Source organism: Myotis yumanensis, unplaced genomic scaffold (assembly GCF_028538775.1).
Source record: "Myotis yumanensis isolate MYYU_CA2020_CCGP unplaced genomic scaffold, mMyoYum1.0.hap1 SCAF_3, whole genome shotgun sequence".
NCBI classification, from domain to species: domain Eukaryota; kingdom Metazoa; phylum Chordata; class Mammalia; order Chiroptera; family Vespertilionidae; genus Myotis; species Myotis yumanensis.
Window position 1 is genome coordinate 95,476,281 of NW_027223754.1, and position 22,267 is coordinate 95,498,547.

At 43.0% G+C, this 22,267-nt stretch overlaps 1 protein-coding gene across 2 annotated transcripts in view; it reads right to left on the reverse strand.

Moving 5' to 3' along the window:
• The window catches only part of TNFRSF19 (TNF receptor superfamily member 19), a 121,433-nt gene that overhangs the window by 94,534 nt on the left and 4,632 nt on the right, over positions 1-22,267 (reverse strand). Inside the window, exon 1 of one of the 2 annotated variants that reach the window (XM_070407490.1) lies at positions 7,695-7,815. The exons of the other annotated variant lie outside the window; for it this stretch is intronic. The gene's annotated coding sequence lies outside the window, so the exon portion shown is untranslated. Of the gene's footprint in view, positions 1-7,694; positions 7,816-22,267 lie in introns of those variants that run through there. 2 annotated transcript variants of the gene reach the window in all.

A 22,267-nucleotide genomic window follows, 5' to 3' on the forward strand; every position in this document is an offset into this window, starting at 1 on the left:
AGATGTAATATGAAAATTGACCATCATGCCCTCAGACAAGATGGCCACCCCCATGTGGTCACAAGATGACCGCCCCCATGTTGACACAAGATGGTCACCACAAGATGGCCAGCAGGGGAGGGCAGTTGTGGGCAATCAGGCCAGCAGGGGAGGACAGTTAGGAGCGACCAGGCCTGCAGGGGTAGGCAGTTGGGGGCAATCGGGCTGGCAGGGGAGCAGTTAGGTATCAATCAGGCTGGCAGGGGAGTGGTTAGGGGGTAATCAGGCTGGCAAGCAGAAGTGGTTAGGGGCAATCAGGCAGGCAGGCAGGCGAGTGGTTGGGAGCCAGCAGTCCTGGATTGTGAGAGGGATGTCCGACTGCTGGTTTAGGCCCTGATCCCTGTGAGATCAGGCCTAAACTGGCAGTCGGACATCCCCTGAGGGGTCCCAGATTGGAGAGGGTGCAGGCTGGGCTGAGGGCCTCTGGTTTATTTGTGCAGTGGGCCTCTAGTTTATTTGTAAAAATCCAAATTCACTTTTAAAAATGCAAGATTTCTTACATTGGGGGCTGGAGACTGAAAGGTGCCACTGAAATATGTCACTTCTCTTTTCTATAACTTTCCTTTAATCTTGGGTTTTTATATCAATAGGGTGGGACACTCTAAAGTCCTGGTTTATCCAACATGGGTAAAAATAGCCTAAGTTTTATTGGGAACTGTCAGGGAAAAATGGCAACTAGAACATCTGGATTTTAAGTCCCATTTCTTAGCAATGTCACTTTGAAACTACCCAGCTACACAGAGAAAAAAATAGAACCTATTTCCTTGGGGGCTTGGTGAGGATTAACTGAGATAATACATACAAAGTACCTAGAACAGAATGAAAGCATAATCAATGGTGGCTATTGATGTTGTTATTGTGGCTGTTGTTCTTAAGAACACCATTTATTAGCTGTGTGACCTGGACAAGTTACGGAGAGTTCATTGATAGAAACTATTTCTTGCATGCCAGAGGTGCTAAGTAAGTGTTAGCAATGATGACTGTCGTTATTAATGATACTAGAGGCCCGGTGCACAAATTTGCACATGGGTGAGGTCCCTAGGCCTGGCTGGCAATCAGGGCCAATCAGGTCCGGACCAATCAGGGCCAGGCCGATCAGGGCCTGCTGGCCAGGGGGAGGGACCAGCCGGGGGGATGGACCACGGGAGGTTGGCTGTGGGAGCACACTGAACACCAGGGGGCAGCTCCTGCATTGAGCATCTGCCCCTTGGTGGTCAGTGCACGTCATAGCAACTGGTCAACCAGTCGTTCCGGTTGTTTAGTCATAACAGTCTCTTAGGCTTTTATATATATACTAAAGGCCTGATGGACAAAATTCATGCACGGGGGGGGGAGGTCCCCTCAGCCCAGCCTGCACCCTCTCCAATCCGGGACCCCTCAGGGGATGTCCGACTGCCGGGATCGGACCTAAACCGGCAGTCGGACATCACTCTCACAATCCGGGACCACTGGCTCCTAACTGCTCACCTGCCTGCCTGCCTGATCACCCCTAACTGCCCCCCTCTGCCAGCCTGGTTGCCCCACGCAGACTGCTGTTCAGTCATTTGGTCGTCCCTCACTAACCCCCCTGCCAACCTGGTCACCCCACGCAGCCTGCTGTTCAGTCGTTTGGTCGTCCCTCACTAACCCCTCTGCCAGCCTGGTCGCCCCATTCAACCTGCTGTTCAGTCGTTTGGTCGTCCCTCACTAAGCCCCCTGCTGACCTTGTTGCCCCATGCAACCTGCTGTTCGGTCATCCGTTCAGTTGTTTCAGTCATGATGGTCCCTGGCTTTTTATATATTAAGATAGATTACCATGAGGATCAAAGGATCCAATATATGTGACAGTCTTTTGAGGCTGTAACCTGTTAGACAAATATGAGACATTTTTCAGAGGATTTTAGATTTTTAGACATACAGGCCTGCAGAAAGCATCTGACGACCAAGAAACAATCCAAAGTTTGAACTAAGCATTTCTAAAGTCAAGTACTATGTTAAGGCTTCAGAAAAATGTTTTCCCTTACTACCATACTCTAAAGTAGACATTTATCCCCATACAGGTACAATGGGAGAGAAATCTGCATCAAAGGACACGTGTCCTATTAAGGGTGGAAATGAATCTAATTCATGTCTGCTGACTCCAAACAAAACAGGGCTCTTGCTCATTCTGCCAGGTTGACTTCCAGCTGTATCCTGTGTCACAGCATCCAATGGCCCCTTCCATTTGGCCTAGTAGAACTATATCAACAAAACTAATCAACAAAAACAAAACAATTTAACAAAATAATATATTTCATGATTTATCCATTTATTCAATACACCCTGATTAAAGAGTTATTAAGTGCCTGAAAGGAGGCAGTTTCCTAGGCCAGCCTCTAAAGAAGATAAATTGAACAGATGCTGAAATGCACAGCTTTTCTACTTCCTTGTCCAAATCATGAAAACCTGTGCTGGTGTGTCACGAGGCAAAGAGGCAGGGCCTCAAAGATGGCAGTTCATAGGAAACCCATTGAAGAGGAGCAGTTCTAGGCCACATCTCCTATTGGCTGGGCAGACCACTGGATCCCAAACCACTATGGTTATTTCAGCCTGCACTTCCCTCAACTTTGCTCCCTCTTTTGCCCTGTGCCTTTATATACACCTACCTTCATCCACCAGGCCTGCCCCCGAATTTATCAAAGTTCTCCTGGAACCTCCCCGAATGAGCACTTCTCCTTTGTTCTTCCATAGCACCCTGGACTTATGTATCTCTCAGCATAATTATCTGGTTACTTCTTTCTCTTTGTAGCCCTTGTGTTGCCAGCAGCAGCATTATTTTCTGCAGTCACCACAACTTTTATTATTATTGTTGTTTGTTAATCCTCACCCAAGGATATTTTTTCCCCATTGATTTTTTTAGAGACAGTGGAAGGGAAGGGTAGATACAGACAGAGAGAAACATTGATGTGAGAGAGACACATCGATTGGTTGCCTCCCGCACCTACCTCAACCTGGGCGGGGGATCTAGCCTGCAACGGAGGTAGGAGGTACGTGCCCTTGACTGGAATCAAACCCAACGACCCTTCAGTACGCGGGCTAATCCTCTAACCAAATCCAGCTAGGGCAACACTTAATTTTTAAAATACGTTTTCAATACTAAAATGAATAATGTTTTTAAAAAATTAGAAAATTTGGCCACCATGAGTCCCACAACAAAGCAACATGAGCTAGAGCTGAGCATCAGGTATTCCTTACAAAGAGAAACATTTACTTTGTAGGCTCAGTTTCCACCATTTCCTACTGTCACACTGGGCTCCCTTCATTTTATCACCAACCAAGACATTGGAGTTTGCCACCAACTATTAGGGTTTGAGGATTTAATGACAAGAAATGTGATCTTGCTCTAGAACTGTAATTCACCCAAAAAATGTGCCCTATACCTGTTGAATGAATGAAAAAAAAAATCATTAATTAGGGCTAATATTTTCCTTCAGAGTCATTGTAATGATTAAAACAATATATGTGAAAATTATGTGCACCTATAACTTGAGATTGAAATATAAGTTACTGTGATAGAATACAACTTTGGTCAGGACCCCATTTCTTGTAAATAGTGCAATAATAATCACAATGATCACTAAGGAGGGAGATCTGGTATTTATCTTTCTAATTTTAGCAAATCAGTAACCTTTCTGAGAAAGATTTTTATTTTTGATCTTATAATTGACCCAAATATATGACTCAGAATAATTCCAATAACCTGGATAATTTTTCAGAATAAATTAATTTTATTTTTCCATTCTTTGAAAGCCATTGGATTTATTATCGAACATGTAGTGCATGCAACAGGTAATAGTTTTTTCTAGTAAAACTGTATTAACATTATGTAATGCAATATATCCAACTCAGACATTTTTCCAATATGCAATAAGTTAAAATATTTTTTTAAATCGACATTAAAGTAAACCAGCAGGCTTACAATTTATAAAATCAGCATTGAAATAAAGCTTGTGCTATACATACAGAATTTTACATTTTAATGGTGGAGTATAATAATAAATGGCTAAGAAATAATGTCAGTCCCATATACTAAGAAAATTAAAAAAGAATTAGAACAATAATTCCTATAGCCTCTAGTTATTCTGTACCTTAGCCTGCAATTTCACTGTATTCTGAAAATTGTTCTTCCTACATCATGGAGTTGGCAGCCCTTTTTGTAGCTAAGGAAGCTCGCAAAGGTGTGCTGTAATAAAAATAGACATATTGTTGTTTGCTGGAAAATGAGAATGATTTTCCTTTTTTTTCAAATCATGAAATATTTTTTTACTAAATCTCTACATGCTCTAAAATGTTCTTTTGCCAAATACAATATCTTCAATTCCCCCAAAGTTCAAAAACATTAGGGACTGCTCAGTGTCAGGCTCCAATAATTTTTTCTTAACAGAACTTAAACTACGATAGAGTTTTGAAACTAATTCCTTTTATTTCTCTGAGTTGCAGACTCTATCATCTTTGCCTTAGTAAAATAACTATAATACAGTGTTCTTGAAATGTTCAATAAACAAGCATATTGTAACTAAGATATTTTTCCCCAAATTCATAAATGTTTATCCTAAAATATAAATAGAACAATTGCAGCATTAAGGACTAAAGGCACCTCAAGCATCAGCCCAATCTATTCTCAGAGAATTATGCACAAGCATTTCTAAAACACAGCTGTTTAAATTTTTATTTTAGAAGTGAGTCTGGATAGATTCCAAAATCACTCTCTGCAACATGTATAGTGTTCTTCTCCAGTATAAGTAGCCCCCATTCTTTTAGAATTTCCTCATATTAGACCCAGCTAAGGCAACTCAAGAGTGGCCAAATAACAAGTTCCTTTGTCTTCTATAATTGCTGATATGTAGTTGTTCTCTTTTTAAAATCTAGGTTTTAAAACTTTAGTTTAAAAGGTACATATTCTGTGATGTGTGAACAAGAAGATAACCCAATACTGTTTAAACATCTTACTTTTAAATGTAAACATTTTAGACAGATAAAATACGAAAATACAATGAATGGACTCACTGCCCAACCAGTAAATCATGAAAAGAAGTTGTGTTCATATTGCTTTATTGTTCTTTTTCTTCAGCTAGAAAGTTGCTTTAAAAAGGCTATGATCTTTACTAATTAGCTGCCATGTGATAAACGTATTTAACTGCTCCTGGTGTACATATACTCAACGTAGGTATTCTTACTCAACCTGAAGTCAACACAGAGATTGCTGGCCTTCTCCAGAATTTTAAATACTTGATTTTATATATTGATTCATCAAATTGAAAAGGATTTGCCTTTTTCCTATATTAAAATGCCTGCAGTTTTTCCATGTTGTGTTAATTTTTGAATGGTAGTACTGATTAGTCACAGGGGATTGGGTTATGGGTGAGTTCAGAGACTGAAATAGGTTAAAAAGGAGAATCAGCCCAGCCAGCATGGCTCAGTGGTTGAGCAATGACTTATGAATCAGGAGGTCACTGATTCCCAGTTGGTCGAGGTTGAGGTCCAGGCTCCATCATCCCCAGTGGGGGCGTGCAAGAGCCAATCAATTGGTGATTCTCATCATTGATGTTTCTATTTCTCTCTCTCTCCCCCTCTCCCTTCCTCTCTGAAATCAATAAAACAACAACAACAACAAAGGAGAATCAAATGAATGTTAATAGAATTCCTCACTTATGTTTCAGAATGCCTCACTAGATTCATATATTAGAGCTAGTAAATTAAAGTAATATATTAAGCACAATATGTGACTACTACATCTCTCAATTCTTTTCCCACCCAGTCTTCTGGGTAGGAAAGGCACATTACATTGCATTTTCAAGTGCATAAAAAGCCTTCATATGTCCTTAACTTCACATTCAAGATCTTGCCTGAACTCAAGAGTCAAAAGACACTCCCATCAGGCCCTGGCCCGGTAGCTCAGTTAAAGTGTCCTCCCAATATGCCAAAGTTGCAGGTTTGATACCCCATCAGGGCACATACAAGAATCAACCAATGAATGCATAAATGAGTGGAACAACAAATCAATGTTTGTTTGTTCTCTCTCTCTCTCTCTCTCCCCCCCTTCCTCTCTCTAAAATCAATATTTTTAAAAAATATTTAAAAATTGAGAACTTCAAAGAACTTAAAAAAAATGACACTCCATCAAAGAAACAAACAACTGCATGAATGCCCCAGAAAATATTAACACAACATCCCAAAGTTAGCACTAACTATTCCTCAGTAATAAAGTAAATGTCAATAGGACATTTTCATGGGCTAAAAAGTAAAGAATTTACAGAGCTCATGATAACACACCATGCATTAATGTTAAGGCAATATTTTTAAAATGAAATGGCATCTCTGTTTTGTATTATTTCAGAACAATTTGATAAATATTATGCAAAGAAAAATTCTTAAGTACCCACATCTCTGTGAATAATAATGTTAAAAACTGTTTACTACAGTAGGACTCAATTCTCACCTCCTCTAGTTACATATCTTTAAATCAGATAATAAACAGTGCTTGAAATAAAATAATTTTTAAGTTACATTGAAAGTAGCATTGGCAAAAATGCCTAAGGTGAACCTGCACAACAGAAAACATATTGAGTAAATCCCAAACTAATACAATATAATCCTCCCTTTTGCATAAAGTATCTGATCATGACAATAAAACAACATATTAAAGTAAATTTGTGTGTTTGCATAAGAAAACTGTTTCCTGTTTACATAAAGAAATCATCTTCTAGTAAAGAAAAATTGTCACTGCAGTCAAAACCACAACTTCATAAATATTTTGAGTTAAACTGTTTCAGTTAAAGAAATACCGAAGAGTGCTTATGGTTTTGTTTGAAAATTGAGTCCTTTTACTAAATGCAAAAAAAGGTGACATGGATTTCTTACAATGGTAAATGTAGGTTTGATGCATAGTTCTCTACCATCAAAACAGACCACTGAAGAGTAGTAGCTAAATTTCTATTCAATGAAATGGCATCAGAAGGCTGTGAAAGCTGACCTCTCTTATCTACCAGTATTCTATGCTCTACCCATCATCACAATACTAAGAAATAGGCTTACATTTGCGAAACTTTCTTTTTCCGCACAATGAACATGTTTATGGACCACTTACAAATCGTGTAAATGTTCTCTTTCTACCTCCTCAGCTATACCTGGGTAGTCTGGGCCTGCACACAGCTTCCTCCTGAGAAGTGCGCTCTGGCGCGGGTTGGCGGTGTCTCCGGCAGGGGCCCAGTGCAGTCGGTTAAAGGCCAGAGTGAAGCCGCACGCAGATTGATTTATGTACTTACACACGCCTGCCTTAGAAGCAGATTTGTATTTACAAGATCCCTGGAGAGAAAGACTAAGTCCTGTCATTCCGGACGCCAAAGAGACCAGAATATGTTCACACCCTTTAGTCCCTCCAGCAGCTGCGACCGAAGCTCCCGCGTCTGGGGAGCCTCCTTCCTCCGCAGTCCCAGGTTGTCACTCCTTCCCGGGGTCGCCCTCGCCCAGCTCAGTCCTCCTACCCCCCTACTCTGCACCAGAGCAACCCTAGCTTGCCCCTTTCCTCCGTCGGGCTGCTGCCCCCTCTTAGGGCCGCCATCTCGCAAGGGTCCGGCGGGGCAAGGGCTATGCACTGCTGCGCAGCGCGGCACAGCCCCCGGTAAGCCGGCACCTACCTTCCCAGGCACCTGAGAGGCTCCGCCCGCCGCGCTCCGCAGCGTGCCCTGCAGGCCCCGGCTGGAGTGGAGGCACCGGAGCGCGCTGGACCGGCCCGTACAGGGTACGAGGTTCGGAGCTGGACTGGGGTCCACTCCCGCACGCACGCGGATCGCGTCCAGGGACCGCCCGTTCGGCTCGGCGGTCTCGTAGCCCGGCAACGGCCGCCGCCTCCTGGGGTCCGCCCACCTCCGGGCCCCGCCCACCGCGCCTCCCGCACCCTTCACGTCGCACGGCCCCTAGGCTCTCCTAGGCGACCCCTCGCAGCCTCCCTGCAGTCCGTGGCTGGAGGAGCAGGCGAATGCGACCTGGGGCGGGGATGGAGCGGGGTAGGGGCTGGAAGGGACACCAAGACCACCGAGAGCTTGACTGTGTTAGGCGAACTGCTTTGGCGAAGGGAAGGAACCTTCCTTCCTACCCTGCATGTGTGTTCCCAGGATCTTTGTGCTTTCCCTTGCGGCTCACATTCTACCCAAGCCCGCTTCAGCATAGGAGCAAAGGCCCCCGGAAAACGGTGTGGCACATTTGCTCTGGTCTATCAAGATCATGATGACCTAGCTCACCAACAGCCGCCTCATTCATTCATTGATGGATTTTCCCAGCAGATGTTCACCCAACACCCTTTCAGGGTTTGTGTTCTAGTTAACTGTGTCCACGCCAAGACCAGCTCAGTCCAACTCTAAGGATCACTAAATAAACTCAGAGCCACTGGTGATGTAGGGAAGCACAGAGCCTGGCCTCCGTGCCTCCATTAGTACTTTGTATAAGGTGTTGACACTTCTGAACTTTAATTTGATAATATACGAAGCAGAGAGGGTACCCACTTTGCTGATTTGTTGGAAGGAGTGAAAGAATTATGTATGTAACAAAAGTACTTTTGCAGCAGTAGAAAGCTATAGTAATTATAAGTAATTATTGTTTTATCTGTCCAGTGAGTGAATAAATAGACCAATATTTCAAACCCAAGATACTGGGCATGACTTATGTGTTGGTTTTGTTTTTCCCACACGACTGCAAGTCTTTTTGGATGGAACCAAATCCTATGTTTTATATACCCCAAGGCCCATACAGGCCTCTCAATAAATATTTGTTGAATGAATGAATGTTATTAGACTTAATTACTGATAACCACATCTCCTGATCCATACTGAGAACACTGTAGTGTTGTACCAGTTACTTGTGAAAAATACATTAAAATATTATCATCACAAGTGTCACACATCAAGATTGTCTACTTCAAATCTAACATGGTCAGAGTAGAAATCAAATAATGACTTATTTGTAAATGATTTACAAATGACATACACTAGCTTATTTGAACCTCAAAGCAAGTATACATTTCCCTGCCCTAGTAGCTGTTACCTAGTACTACTAAAGATTCGGTATCTTGCACTAACATGTTCCTTATTATATTGAAGTTACCTGTTTGTCTGGGTTCCTGTCTCTAACTAGACTTCAATCTCCTGAGGACAAATCTTTCCTTAATATCTCAGAACCTAGCTAGCACGTAGGATACTCAGTAATTTGTTAGGCTGAATTACCGCATCTTCCTTCATAAGGACTCCAGCATTCACCCCTTCTTCCTCTTTTTCTCTTGGTCTCACCATGTCCACCAAAGTTCAGGCCCTCTCCACCTTTCACTTGAATGTTGCTCCTACAGCGTTTGAATATTATTAGACCTTCTCCTTGCTGTTTTGTCCAGTGGACCTATTTCAACCTCCCTGCCATTACTGTCACTATCCAGTAAAATGATTAACATTCCTCATTGTAAAGAATGGCTTCTATATTCCCTGAATTAGGATTCAGAGATTTCCAGGTTTGGATTCCACCCATCTTTTCAGCCTTACCTTTCTTCTCTTCTCTAGACTTTATATTCTTTACTAGAAGCCTGATGCACGAAATTCGTGCAAGGGGCTCAGCCCTCGCAGCCCTGGCTTCGTCTGGAAGGTCGTTTGGTTGTCTGGTCTAATTAGCATATTACGCTTTTATTATTATAGACTAGAGGCCCGGTGCACAAAAATTTGTGCGCTCGGGGGTCCCTCAGCCCAGCCTGTGTCCTCTCGCAGTCTGGGACCCCTCGGGGGATGTCCACCTGCTGGCTTAGGCCTGCTCCCCGGGGGATTGTGCCTAAGCTGGCAGTAATACATCCCTTGGGGGATGTCCACTTGCCAGCAGGCCGAAGCTGCAGTTGAACATCCATAGAGCTGCTGAGGAGACAGGAGAGGCTCCCACCATCGCCACTGTGATGCCATCAGCCTGGCTTGTGGCTGAGCAGAGCTCCCCCTGTGGGAGTGCACTGACTACCAGGGGGAAGCTCCTGCATTGAGCATCTGCCCCCTGGTGGTCAGTGTGTGTCATAGTGACCAGTCATTCCCAGTCCTTCTGCTGTTAGGATCAATTTGCACATTACCGCCCTAACGGGTTTGGCTCAGTGGATAGAGCGTTGGCCTGCGGACTGAAGGGTCGCAGGTTCGATTCCGTTCAAGGGCATGTACTCTGGTTGCGTACACATCCCCAATAGGGGGTGTGCAGGAGGCAGCTGATCGAAGTTTCTCTCTCATCGATGTTTCTAACTCTCTATCCCTCTCCCTTCCTCTCTGTAAAAAATCAATAAAATATATTTGAAAAAAAATTGCATGTGCACATTACCCTTTTATTATATAGGATAGAAGCCTGGTGCACGGGTTGGAGCCAGCTGGTTTGCCCTGAAGGGTGTCCCGGATCAGGGTGGGCAGGGAACTCCCAGCTCCCTACGATCGCCCATGCCGCCCCTGTTCACGATTGCTGGCTCTGCCCATGCTCAGGCCTAACACCTCTGGCCAAGGCATTAGGCCTGGGCAAGGGACCCCCAGCTCCCCACCATTGTCAACTCAGCCTCTGCTTCCTGCGATTGCCGGCTCCGCCCTAATGCCTCTCACCCAGGCATTAGGCCTGGGCAGGGGACCCACAGCTCTCCAAGGGATCTCCTGCTCCACCCCTTCCCAGGCCTAATGCCTGTGGCCAAGGCATTAGGCCTGGGCAGGGGACCCCAAGCTCCCACCATTGGCGACTCTGCCCCTGCTCCCCATGATCGCTGGCACCGCCCCTGCCCAGGCCTAACGCCTCTGGCCGAGGCGTTAGGCCCAGGCAGCAGTGACCTGCAGCTGCAGCCGCCCTGTGGTCGCAGGCTCCGCCCCTGCCCAGCTCCCATCACTGGCTCCACCCCTACTTCCCGCTATCACTGGCCTGTGCAGCAAAGGCGCCCGATTCTCAGATCATGGCTGGAGGGCCTTTGCCCTGCCCCCCGGCTCTTAGCTCCCCCCTGGGTTTCCGATCACTGTCGGTGGTAGGGGGCTTTTTCCGTGCTTTTCCTTTCACCTCCCTGCATTGTGCCTACATATGCAAATTAACCACCATCTTTGTTGGCGGTTAACCGCCATCTTGGCTGGTGATTAATTTGCATATCTCGCTAATTAGCCAATGGGAAGGGTAGCAGTCGTACGCTAATTACCATGTTTCTCTTTTATTAGATTAGACTAGTGGCCCGATGCAAGAAATTTGTGCACTGGAGGGGGGTCCCCCAGCCTGGCCTGTGCCCTGTCAGTGTGGGAGCCCTGCAATTGATGGCCCCAAAGAGGTAGGCCCCGCCCACCCATCTGGAGCTCCTTCATGGATTGCCCCAAAGAGGTAGGCCAGAGCCATGGAACCCCAGGCCTCCAAGCCGCACGGGGACCTGCCAGCCTTGCCTCCCCCACGTGATGCAGTGGAGGCTGGGCCCCCCAGGCCTCTGCACCAAGCAGGAACCTGCTGGACCAGCCTCCTCCATGCCGTGTGGAGCCACGGGACCCCCATGCCCGGCCGCATGTGGAGCTGGGAGGAGGCAGGACTCCCAGGCAGTCTCCATGCTGCACACACAGCGTCAAGCCCAGCCCCGCCCACCTGCTATGTGCACAGCCATCTTGTGACGACGTGAAGGCATCACGGTGTGACTGTATGAGGACCACCTAGGCTTTTATTAGTAAGATATTCTGGCCAAACTGGTCTGTGTGCCTTGACTCAAAGTGCCCTGAACTTGCCCTTCTCTTGGCTCTCTAAGCTTCCTCTTCATATACACCTATTTCCCTCACCTCTCTGATGCCTTACTTATCTGACTTTCACGACCAACTTATAAGTCACAACTCTCACCAGTCTCCAAGGTTTGTGGCCTTCTTATTCGAATGATAGCACTTGCCACATTCTCTCATATGTCATAACTATCTGTGACTGAGATTTCTTCCTCAAGGAATTAAAAGGAGTTCTACTTTCAGAGAAGGGCTACATCTTGTTCAAACTTGTATCTCTGATAGTATCAAACATTCCCATAAATATTCAACAAATGTTTTCTGAGTGGATTTATTCTGCGAGCTCAGGAAGTTTAGCCAACTGTCTTTTCTTCTATGGCCACCATTTGTCCTTAGAGCCAGTGACACATGATGTAGTTCTTGCATCATTTCCTGTGTATGTGATTGATCTTCCCAGTAAGCTTGTTAGCTCACTGTGGAGAGAGACCCTAATGTGAACACACACAGGCTTTGGCATCAGATAATCTAGCCTTAGATCCTAATTTGCCATTCACTAGCTGCATGCCTTTGGAAAAGTTACTTAACCTCCCTAAATTTCCATTTCTTCAACTGTAAAATGAGTTGTTTCATTGGTGGTTATTAAATAAGATAAGGTATTGAGATCACTTAACCTAATGCCTGTCACATAGTAAGTGCTCACTCAATGCCAGTCAATATTAGCAGCAGCATACCTTTTGTAGGGCAGACAATGCCTAGCATCAGTATATAAATGATAATAAAAATGATATTTGACAGTGGTGACAAAGATCATTGAACCTCTGTGCTCTAGCTATTAAATAAATCTTATTCTCTAAAGAAAAGCATGTTAAGTTAATACATACTCTTCACTTTACCTCACTTTGAAGGTATATATGACCTGGAGACAGTATCTGAAGGAGAATCCAGGCCCACAATTAAGCACCAGAAGTGGTACAAAAAGAACTGTATGATCCCTGGGCTCATTCAGAATGAAACTGATGCTTAGAATTGGGGCTGCAAACATTTTTATCCCTTTAAAACACTTACTATTATTAATGGGTTGAAATTTTTATTGTAAAAGCCAAATTGTTACATGGATCTTGGTAGAGGTGTTGTTGCTTTAGGGTTGGTATTTCTGAAGTTAGTTTTAGCAATATCTAAGCTAAGGCATTATGTTTATCCTATATAATAAAAGCCTAATATGTGAAGTGTCTGGTTGTCCGTTCAACCAATCAAAACATAATATGCTGATATGCTAAGTTCACTCAATTGCTCGCAATGACATGCACTGACCACCAGGGGGCAGACAGTCGACCGGTCGACCAGTTACTATGATTGATGTGCACTGACAACCAGGGGGCAGACGTTCTGACTGGTAGGTTAGCTTGCTGCTGGGGTCCAGCCGATCCGGACTAGTGAGACGAGCTGGACATGCCTTGGAGCCGTCCCGTGGTCTCTTCCTGGCTGGCCAAACTCCCGTGTCCCTCCCTGGCCCGATCGTGCACTGGTGGGGTTCCTCAGCCTGGCCTGCACCCTCTCAAAATCCGGGACCCCTCAGGGGATATCGGAGAGCCAGTTTCACCTGATCCTGCAGGCCAGGCTGAGGGACCCCACTGGTGCACGAATTCGTGCACCAGGCCTCTAGTTTAGAATATTTTCCCCCCAAAAGTTGAACTAATGAAGTAGCAAACTTCTTGAAAAATAGTTTCAGTGATAAGCTAGCTCACTGGAAGAAAAGTTAATGGAAAACTATTTGACTTCTTAGTAATTCCTAGTGTAAATCATTATTCCTTGGGAAAATGGAGTAGAATGAAAGCTACATAAAAATTCTGAATTTTGTCTCTTAGGTCACAGTGACTGTATCTAGTAGGTACTTGACAATTTGTTGAATGAATTAATGAATGGGGTAGGAATCTCAAAGAATAATAAAATTTGCCAAATATAGTTAAAGGCTCTGGTAAGCAGGACACCTACCTTTCCTGTCACCTGAGAGGCTCTACCCGCCACGCTCCACAGTGTGCCCTGCAGGCCCCGGCTGGAGTGGAGGAACAGTGGTGCACTGGCTCACTTAGTTAGAACTTTGTCCCAATATGCCAAAATTTCGGTTTGATCACTGGTCAGGGCACATATAAGAATCAACCAATGAATGCATAAATAAGTGGAACAACAAATTGATATTTCTCTCTCCTGCCCCACTCTCTTTCTCTAAACTCAATCAATAAATTTTAAAAAATCAAATATAGTTAAGAAAATAAGGAAAAAAATTAACTAGGACCCAAGATTTAAATAATTCCCAATACCCCTTGCTGCCAATTATAGACTATCAGTGCAGGGTTGAGGCCAGATGTTGAGTGACTTGCTCAAGATCAGACACCAAGTTAATAATAAAGCTAGAATAAAAATCCAGGCTCTCTGAATCCTAATACAATCTTCACCATACTGCTAGTGCATAAAACAATATACATGAAAAGGCCAGGGAGGTTATTTATTTAATCTAATGTTAAACTCATGACATTTATAAAGCAAAGTTGTTGTAAATTATAGCAACTGCACTGATCTTTGTGAGTTTATGACACCTCTGTTGGCCAGACTCTTTTCATGTGTTTAATGAAAGAAAAAACGGGCCACTGACTGTCCTCCTCGCCTTTGGATAAATATGGTGAACTCCTCTGCATATGGCTAACTTAAAGACCAGGCTCAATGGGCAGCAGCCTGTGATGCTAGGTCACAGGGCTACCAAAGTATTAAAGACATTTAACAAGATGGAGAAAGCTGTACTTATCATAACTCATTTCAGAGAGAGGGTAGTTTATGTTGGAAGTGATGTTTGATAATTTGCTCAACACTCCCACCTCACCCTCCTCACCAAAGAGCAAAGTTAAATCACAGTGAATTGGGTTAAAGTACTTCTCAATCCAAGGATGTGAAACTTGGTAACTTCTGAGTGGTGATTTCAGCAAGTGGGTGGATTTGGAGCCAAAGCTGAATGACTTTTGACAGTAGAGGATAAATTAAGCATAGCCACAAGGGAGTCTCCTTTTGCTCTCCTTTCATTGCCCATTCTTCTGAATTGGGCTAACAAATTTTTAAAGAATTACTCTTTAAAGGGGCATCAATTATTAATTTTTCCAGGGTGCCTTGGACTGGCCTGGCCATCAAAGGGGAGACTGACCAAACCAAATGTGGATGCTTGAGTTTGGTCCAGTTCTGAAGCAGAGAAGGAATGGATTATATCTTGAAGTTATTTATGGCTGAAAATTCTAGGCCAGCTGATAGAAAAATCTATCAAAAGCTTCTAATAGTTCTCATAAAATATATCAAAAGGAAAAAAAAAAAAACCAGAACCCATTTTTAGCCAAAATTTTGGCTACAATGTTTGCTAACAGTTAAATTCAGCTCTATTTAATTCTTATAACAGAAAGAATTAACTGTTTAGCCCTAGAACAAAAGAACACAGATATACTCTAGTGCAGTGGTTCTCAACCTTCCTAATGCCGCGACCCTTTAATACAGTTCCTCATGTTGTGGTGACCCCCAACCATAAAATTATTTTCGTTGCTACTTCATAACTGTAATTTTGCTACTGTTATGAATCGTAATGTACATATCTGGTATGCAGGATGTATTTTCATTGTTCGCGACCCACAGGTTGAGAACCGCTGCTCTAGTGCTGCCATTTAATTAGCCCTGTGGTCTTGCACATGTTATTGACCTTTCTGAGATTCACTTTCCATTTGTCCAATGGGCATGACAAACCTAATTGTACATTTAAATGAGATATTGTTTTAAAAAATACTGTTAGAGAGGAAGGAAGCAAGATGGCGGCGATATAGGCAGACGCGTCCCAGGTCTTGTCCCGGAGCAAACGGAGTAAGCAGCTGAAACTAATAACACCCACCCCGAATTGGCAAATTTACTCAGCTGGTGAGACGGCTTGCAGCCTGGAAGGGCAGACCTCCCCTGGAAAGGTTAAAAACCAGGGATCTGGGCAGGAAAGTTTGCCAGACCTGAGCCCAGAGGGTCGGAGGGAGACCGCATGGCAGACAGCCGCGTCTCTTGGGACAGACACAGACCCTGACCAGGGTAAGGAGTTCCGCGGGTTTGCTGGCGCCAGGAGATTTGAGATTTGGATTTTGTGATTGCGGAGAACTGAGACTAAAGGGGGCATCCTGAGGAACTGATCAGACCATGCAGTGCCCATAAGAGAGGAGCGTTTCCCAGACCATGCAGTGCTGGTAAGAGGAGCGTTTCCCAGACCGGTAAGAGAGGAGCGTTTCCGCAGCCGGCCGGCGTTTGTCTGTTTCTTTGTTTTCACTGAACCCTGCTCATAGGACAGTTCGGATACAGACACTCACCTGTGCTGAAGAGAGGGTGAAGGTGCAGACGAGGGGAATCTGGGGAGAGGCTGAGGAAAGAGGGGGAGCCGGAGGAGGTGGCAGCGAATTGAGTGCTGAGACACCCCTGGGCCCAGGACTGGGGCAGCCATTCCTCCAGAGGGTGGAATTCCTCCCCCCAGCCCCCCAGGCAAGGAGCACAGCCACACCCAGATTCCACCCTGTATGAGATAAAGGACTAAAACAAGCTGATTAGTCCCTGGGAGTTACCAGGGTCTGGCCTATAGAGGGATTTTCAGTCCCACCAACAACACAGAGCAGGGTAAGGATTAAAAAAGGATAGAGAAGCTGTATAGCCTCAGAGGCCAACCCAAAAACACTGCCACCCAGAGGTTGAGCCACAAACTGACTCTTAGGGGAATACAAATTAAGGCAGACTGGATCACAAATACGGCCTGCTGTAAAATCAGGACTGTGATTTACAACACGGAGGAACAGTGTAATGCAGGCAAATTCAACACTCTCCTAAATACCTGGCAGGACTAAGGCGAACCAGGCTGAAGAGTAGAAGAACCGAAAGACCATCACTACTGCAAATTTTTTCTTTTTCTTTTTCTTTTTAATTTTTTCACCTTTTTACTAAGAAACCAATTTTTTTTTTTCTCTTTTTCTTCTTTTTCCATCACCTGATTTTACCCTTTCAATTACCACATTTTTATTTTTAACCAGTATTATTACTCCTACCATTTTACCATTTTTTAAAGTGCCATTTTATTTTCTCTTTATTTTCTTTTGGGATTAGTGTTCTCCATTCTATTTTCATCGTTCCTTTAGCATTAATTTTCCCTATCTCAATTCCACCTCTTTGCTAAAACCCTCTTCCTTACTTTTCCCCTTTTGGTGTCCTGTTTCTCTTACCCTATTCCTGCTCCAGACTTTCCCAATTCCCTCTTTTTACCCCCTGTCTAATTCCACCCTACTTATATATCCTATTTCCAATCTACTGCTCTAAATCCTTATACACCTATTCTTTATCCTTCTTCACTTTCTAACCATTTTTTTTCTCTCTTATCTTTCTATTGTTTTCTTGATTGTTGAATATATTGGGCTTTTTTTTTTTTTTTTTTTTTAATTTGTTTGTTTGTTTTGTTTTGTGTTTTTTCTTCTTTTTTAGGACTGGTTGTGAGGTTGTTTTTCTTTTTCTTTTTCTTTTTCTTTTTTTTTTCTGCTGGTTTTTCCCTTCCCTCCCCCACCCCACCCCAGTTATTTTTGTGCTTCTGTTTTCCCTTACCCCTCTGGATATTATTGGTGGTTTGTAGTTTGCATTCATCTCCAGGGATCTGTTGCTGGAATTTGTTGAGATTAGTGGCAGTTCTATTGGAGTTTGCTCCTCATACGGGGAGTCTCTTCCCCACTTCTACTTCATTCTCTTTTTTCGCTCTCTTTTTTTCCCCCCTCTTTTTTCCCAATTCTATTTTTGCACTCCTTTTTTGTTTGTTTTTTTCTTATTTTTCTTTTCTGTTCTCTCTTTTATCTTCTTCTCTTCTTTCTCCCTTATCCCCTAATTCTCTTAATTCGGGTGGTCACCTTTATTTGGAGTTATTAATATTGTGAATATACTTGTGTTCAGTGCCTGGTACGTTGTGCCTTGCTCTGTTGTATTTTGTGCCTTTAAATCAACGCAGCAGATCCAAGCAACAGCAGCCCCCTGATCACCGCAGCCTCCTGATCACCGCAGCCTCCTGATCACCACACCCTCTGTCTGTGGAACAGCAACTGTACGTGAAGCCTCCCCCCACCAGCCAGAAGAGCCAACACAGCTGTGAACAACACCCACCAGAGGAGCTGCTGCCAACTGGAAAGCAGCTGCTACCGCAACCGTCTGAGCAGCAACCACAACCCAAGGAGCCCCTGCCACCCAGGGAGCAGCCACTGAACACCTCAACATCTACATATGTCAGCGAGATCAAACATGGGTAGGCAAAGAAACCCCCAAAGGAAAGAAAAGGAGGACTCGCCAGAAAAGCAGCTAAGTGAGACAGAGATATGCAACATGACGGAAAAAGAATTCAGAATAAGGTTCCTAGAGTACATGCACCACATGTTCAAGAAGCAAGAAGAAACAGATGAAAAACTCAACTACTTATGCAAGAAGCTAGAAGAAACAGATGAAAAAATCAACAACTTAAGTAAGTCCCAAGAAGAAATGAAGAGTGACATAGCTTCAATAAAAAACTCCATTGAAAGTATCAACAGTAGACTGGGAGAAGCGGAGGACCGAATTAGTGAATTAGAAGACAAGGAAGCAAAACACACTCAAACTGTACGGCAAATGGAGAAAAAAATTAAAAGACAGGAGGAGAGCCTAAGGGAGCTTTGGGACAACATGAAACGAAACAACATACGAATAATAGGGGTGCCAGAACAACAGAAAGACGAACATGGATTAGAAAACCTATTCGAAGAAATAATATCAGAAAACTTCCCTGAGGTGGGGAAGAAAAAAGTCACACAAGCCCAGAGAGTCCCAAACAAGGTGAACCCGAAAAGACCCACACCAAGACACATCATAATTACCATGGCAAATGTTCAGGATAAAGAGAGAATCTTACAGGCTGCAAGAGAGAGACGGAAAGTAACATACAAGGGATCTCCCATTAGATTATCAAATGATTTCTCAACAGAAACACATCAGGCCAGAAAAGAATGGACGGAAATCTACAAAGTGATGCAAAGCAAAGGACTGAATCCAAGAATACTCTATCCAGCAAGGCTATCATTCAAAATTGAAGGGGAAATAAGAAGCTTCACAGACAAAAAAGGGCTAAGGGAGTTTATCACCACCAAGCCAGCCATGCAAGAAATGCTAAAGGGACTGGTGTAAAAAGAAGAAATATCAAGCTCAGAAAGAAAACAGCCACACACACACACACAAAAAGAAATGGCTACAAACAAATACCTTTCAATAATAACTTTAAATGTAAATGGACTAAATGCTCCAACCAAAAGACATCGAGTGGCTGAATGGATAAAAAAACATGACCCATACATCTGCTGTCTACAAGAGACCCACCTCATTAGAAGGGACTCACACAGACTGAAAGTGAAGGGATGGAAAAATATCTTTCACGCAAATGGAAAGGAAAAGAAAGCTGGGGTAGCAATACTTATATCTGACAAAGTACATCTCAAAGTGAAGGCCATAACCAGAGATAAGGAAGGCCACTTCATAATACTAAAGGGATCAATACAACAAGAAGATATAACCCTGGTAAACATATATGCACCCAATGCAGGAGCACCCACATACATAAGAAAACTTCTGGAAGATATCAGGGGAGAGATCGACAACAATACAATCATAGTAGGGGACTTTAATACACCACTGACATCACTGGATAAATCCGCTAGACAAAAACTCAGCAAAGAAACAGCAATCCTAAATGACTCACTAGATCAGATGGACTTAATTGACATCTTCAGAACACTTCACCCCACAGCTGCGGAATATACATTCCTCTCAGGTGCTCATGGGACATATTCAAAAATAGACCACATATTGGGTCACAAGCAAAGTCTCCACAAATTCAAGAAGATTGAAATCATAAAAAGCTTCTTCACAGACCACGATGGCATAATGTTAGAAATAAACTACAATAAAAACAACCCAAAATACTCAAACACTTGGAAGCTGAATAGCATGTTATTAAATATTGATTGGGTTACCGATGACATCAAAGAAGAAATTAAAAACATCCTGGACACTAATGACAATGAAAACACAACAATCCAAAACCTCTGGGACACAATGAAAGCAGTCCTGAGAGGGAAGTTTATAGCTCTACAGGCCTATCTCAAAAAACAAGAAAAAATGGTAGTAAATCATCTAACTCTACAGCTCAAAGAATTAGAAAGAGAGCAACAAGAAAACCCCAGAGTGAGCAGAAGGAAGGAGATAATAAAGATTAGAGCAGAAATCAATGAAATAGAGACCAAAAAAACAATACAGAAAATCAATGAAACCAAGAGCTGGTTCTTTGAAAGGATAAACAAGATTGACAAACCCCTAGCCAGGCTCACCAAGAAGCAAAGAGAGAGGTCCCAAATAAACCAAATCAGAAATGATAGAGGCGAAATAACAACAGACCCCACAGAAATACAAATGATTGTTAAACAATACTACGAGCAACTCTACTCCAACAAACTGGACAACCTGGAGGAAATGGACAAATTCCTAGAAAAATACAACATTCCAAAACTCAATCAGGAAGAATCTAAAAACCTCAATAGGCCAATAACTATGGAAGAAATTGAAGCAGTCATCAGAAAGCTTCCAGCAAACAAAAGCCCAGGGCCAGACGGCTTCACAGGGGAGTTCTACCAAACATTCAAGGAAGAACTAAAACCTACCCTCCTCAGACTACTACAAAAAATTCAAGAGGAAGGAACGCTTCCAAGCTCATTCTATGAAGCCAGCATCACCCTAATACCAAAACCAGGTAAAGACATCACAATGAAAGAGAATTACAGGCCAATATCCCTCATGAACATAGATGCCAAAATCCTCAACAAAATCTTAGCAAATCGGATCCAGCAGTACATCAGAAGGATCATACACCATGACCAAGTAGGATTCATCCCAGAGATGCAAGGATGGTACAACATCCGTAAATCAATAAATGTGATACATCACATAAACAAATTGAAAGAAAAAAACCACATGGTCATATCAATTGATGCAGAAAAAGCATTCGACAAAATCCAACACCCATTTTTGATAAAAACTCTCAGAAAGGTGGGAATAGAAGGATCATACCTCAACATAATAAAAGCCATATATGACAGGCCCACAGCCAACATCATACTCAATGGACAAAAACTAACACCATTTCCCCTAAGAACAGGAACAAGACAGGGATGCCCACTCTCACCACTCCTGTTCAACATAGTACTGGAAGTATTAGCCATTGCAATTAGGCAAGAAGAAGGAATAAAAGGCATCCAAATTGGAAAAGAGGAAGTAAAACTGTCCTTATTTGCAGATGACATGATATTATACATACAAAACCCTAGAGACTCCATCAAAAAGCTACTAGACTTAATACATGAATTTGGCAATGTAGCAGGATACAAAATTAACCCCAAGAAATCTGAGGCATTTCTATACACCAACAGTGAACTTTCAGAAAGGGAGATCAGAAAAACAATCCCATTTACCATCGCACCAAAAAAATTAAGATACCTAGGAATAAACTTAACTAAAGAGGTTAAAGACCTCTACTCAGAAAACTACAGGACGTTGAAAAAAGAGATAGAGGAAGACATAAACAGATGGAAGAACATACCATGTTCTTGGATTGGTAGAATCAACATCATTAAAATGTCCATACTACCCAAAGCAATCTATACATTCAACGCACTTCCCATTAAAATACCAATGGCCTTCTTCAAAGATCTAGAACGAACTCTCCAAAAATTCATCTGGAATAAAAAAAGACCCCGAATAGCTGCAACGATCCTGAGAAAGAACAAAGTAGGTGGGATCTCAATGCCAGATATCAAGCTGTATTACAAAGCCACTGTTCTCAAAACTGCCTGGTACTGGCACAAGAACAGACATATAGATCAGTGGAATAGAATAGAGAGTCCAGAAATTAGCCCGAACCAATATGCTCAATTAATTTTTGACAAAGGAGGCATGAACATACAATGGAGCCAAGATAGTCTCTTCAATAAATGGTGTTGGGAAAATTGGACAGACATATGCAAGAAAATGAAACTAGACCACCAACTTACACCATACACAAGAATAAACTCAAAATGGATAAAGGACTTAAATGTACGACAGGAAACCATAAAAATTCTAGAAGAATACAAAGGCAACAAAATCTCAGACATATGCCAAAACAATTTCTTCACTGATACAGCTCCTAGGGCAGTTGAAACTAAAGAGAAACTGAACAAATGGGACTACATCAAAATAAAAAGCTTCTGCACAGCAAAAGAAACCATCAACAAAACAACAAGAAAACCCACCTCGTGGGAAAACATATTTGCCAACGTCATATCTGATAAGGGCTTAATCTCCAAAATTTATAGGGAACTCATACAACTTAACAAAAAGAAGATAAACAATCCAAT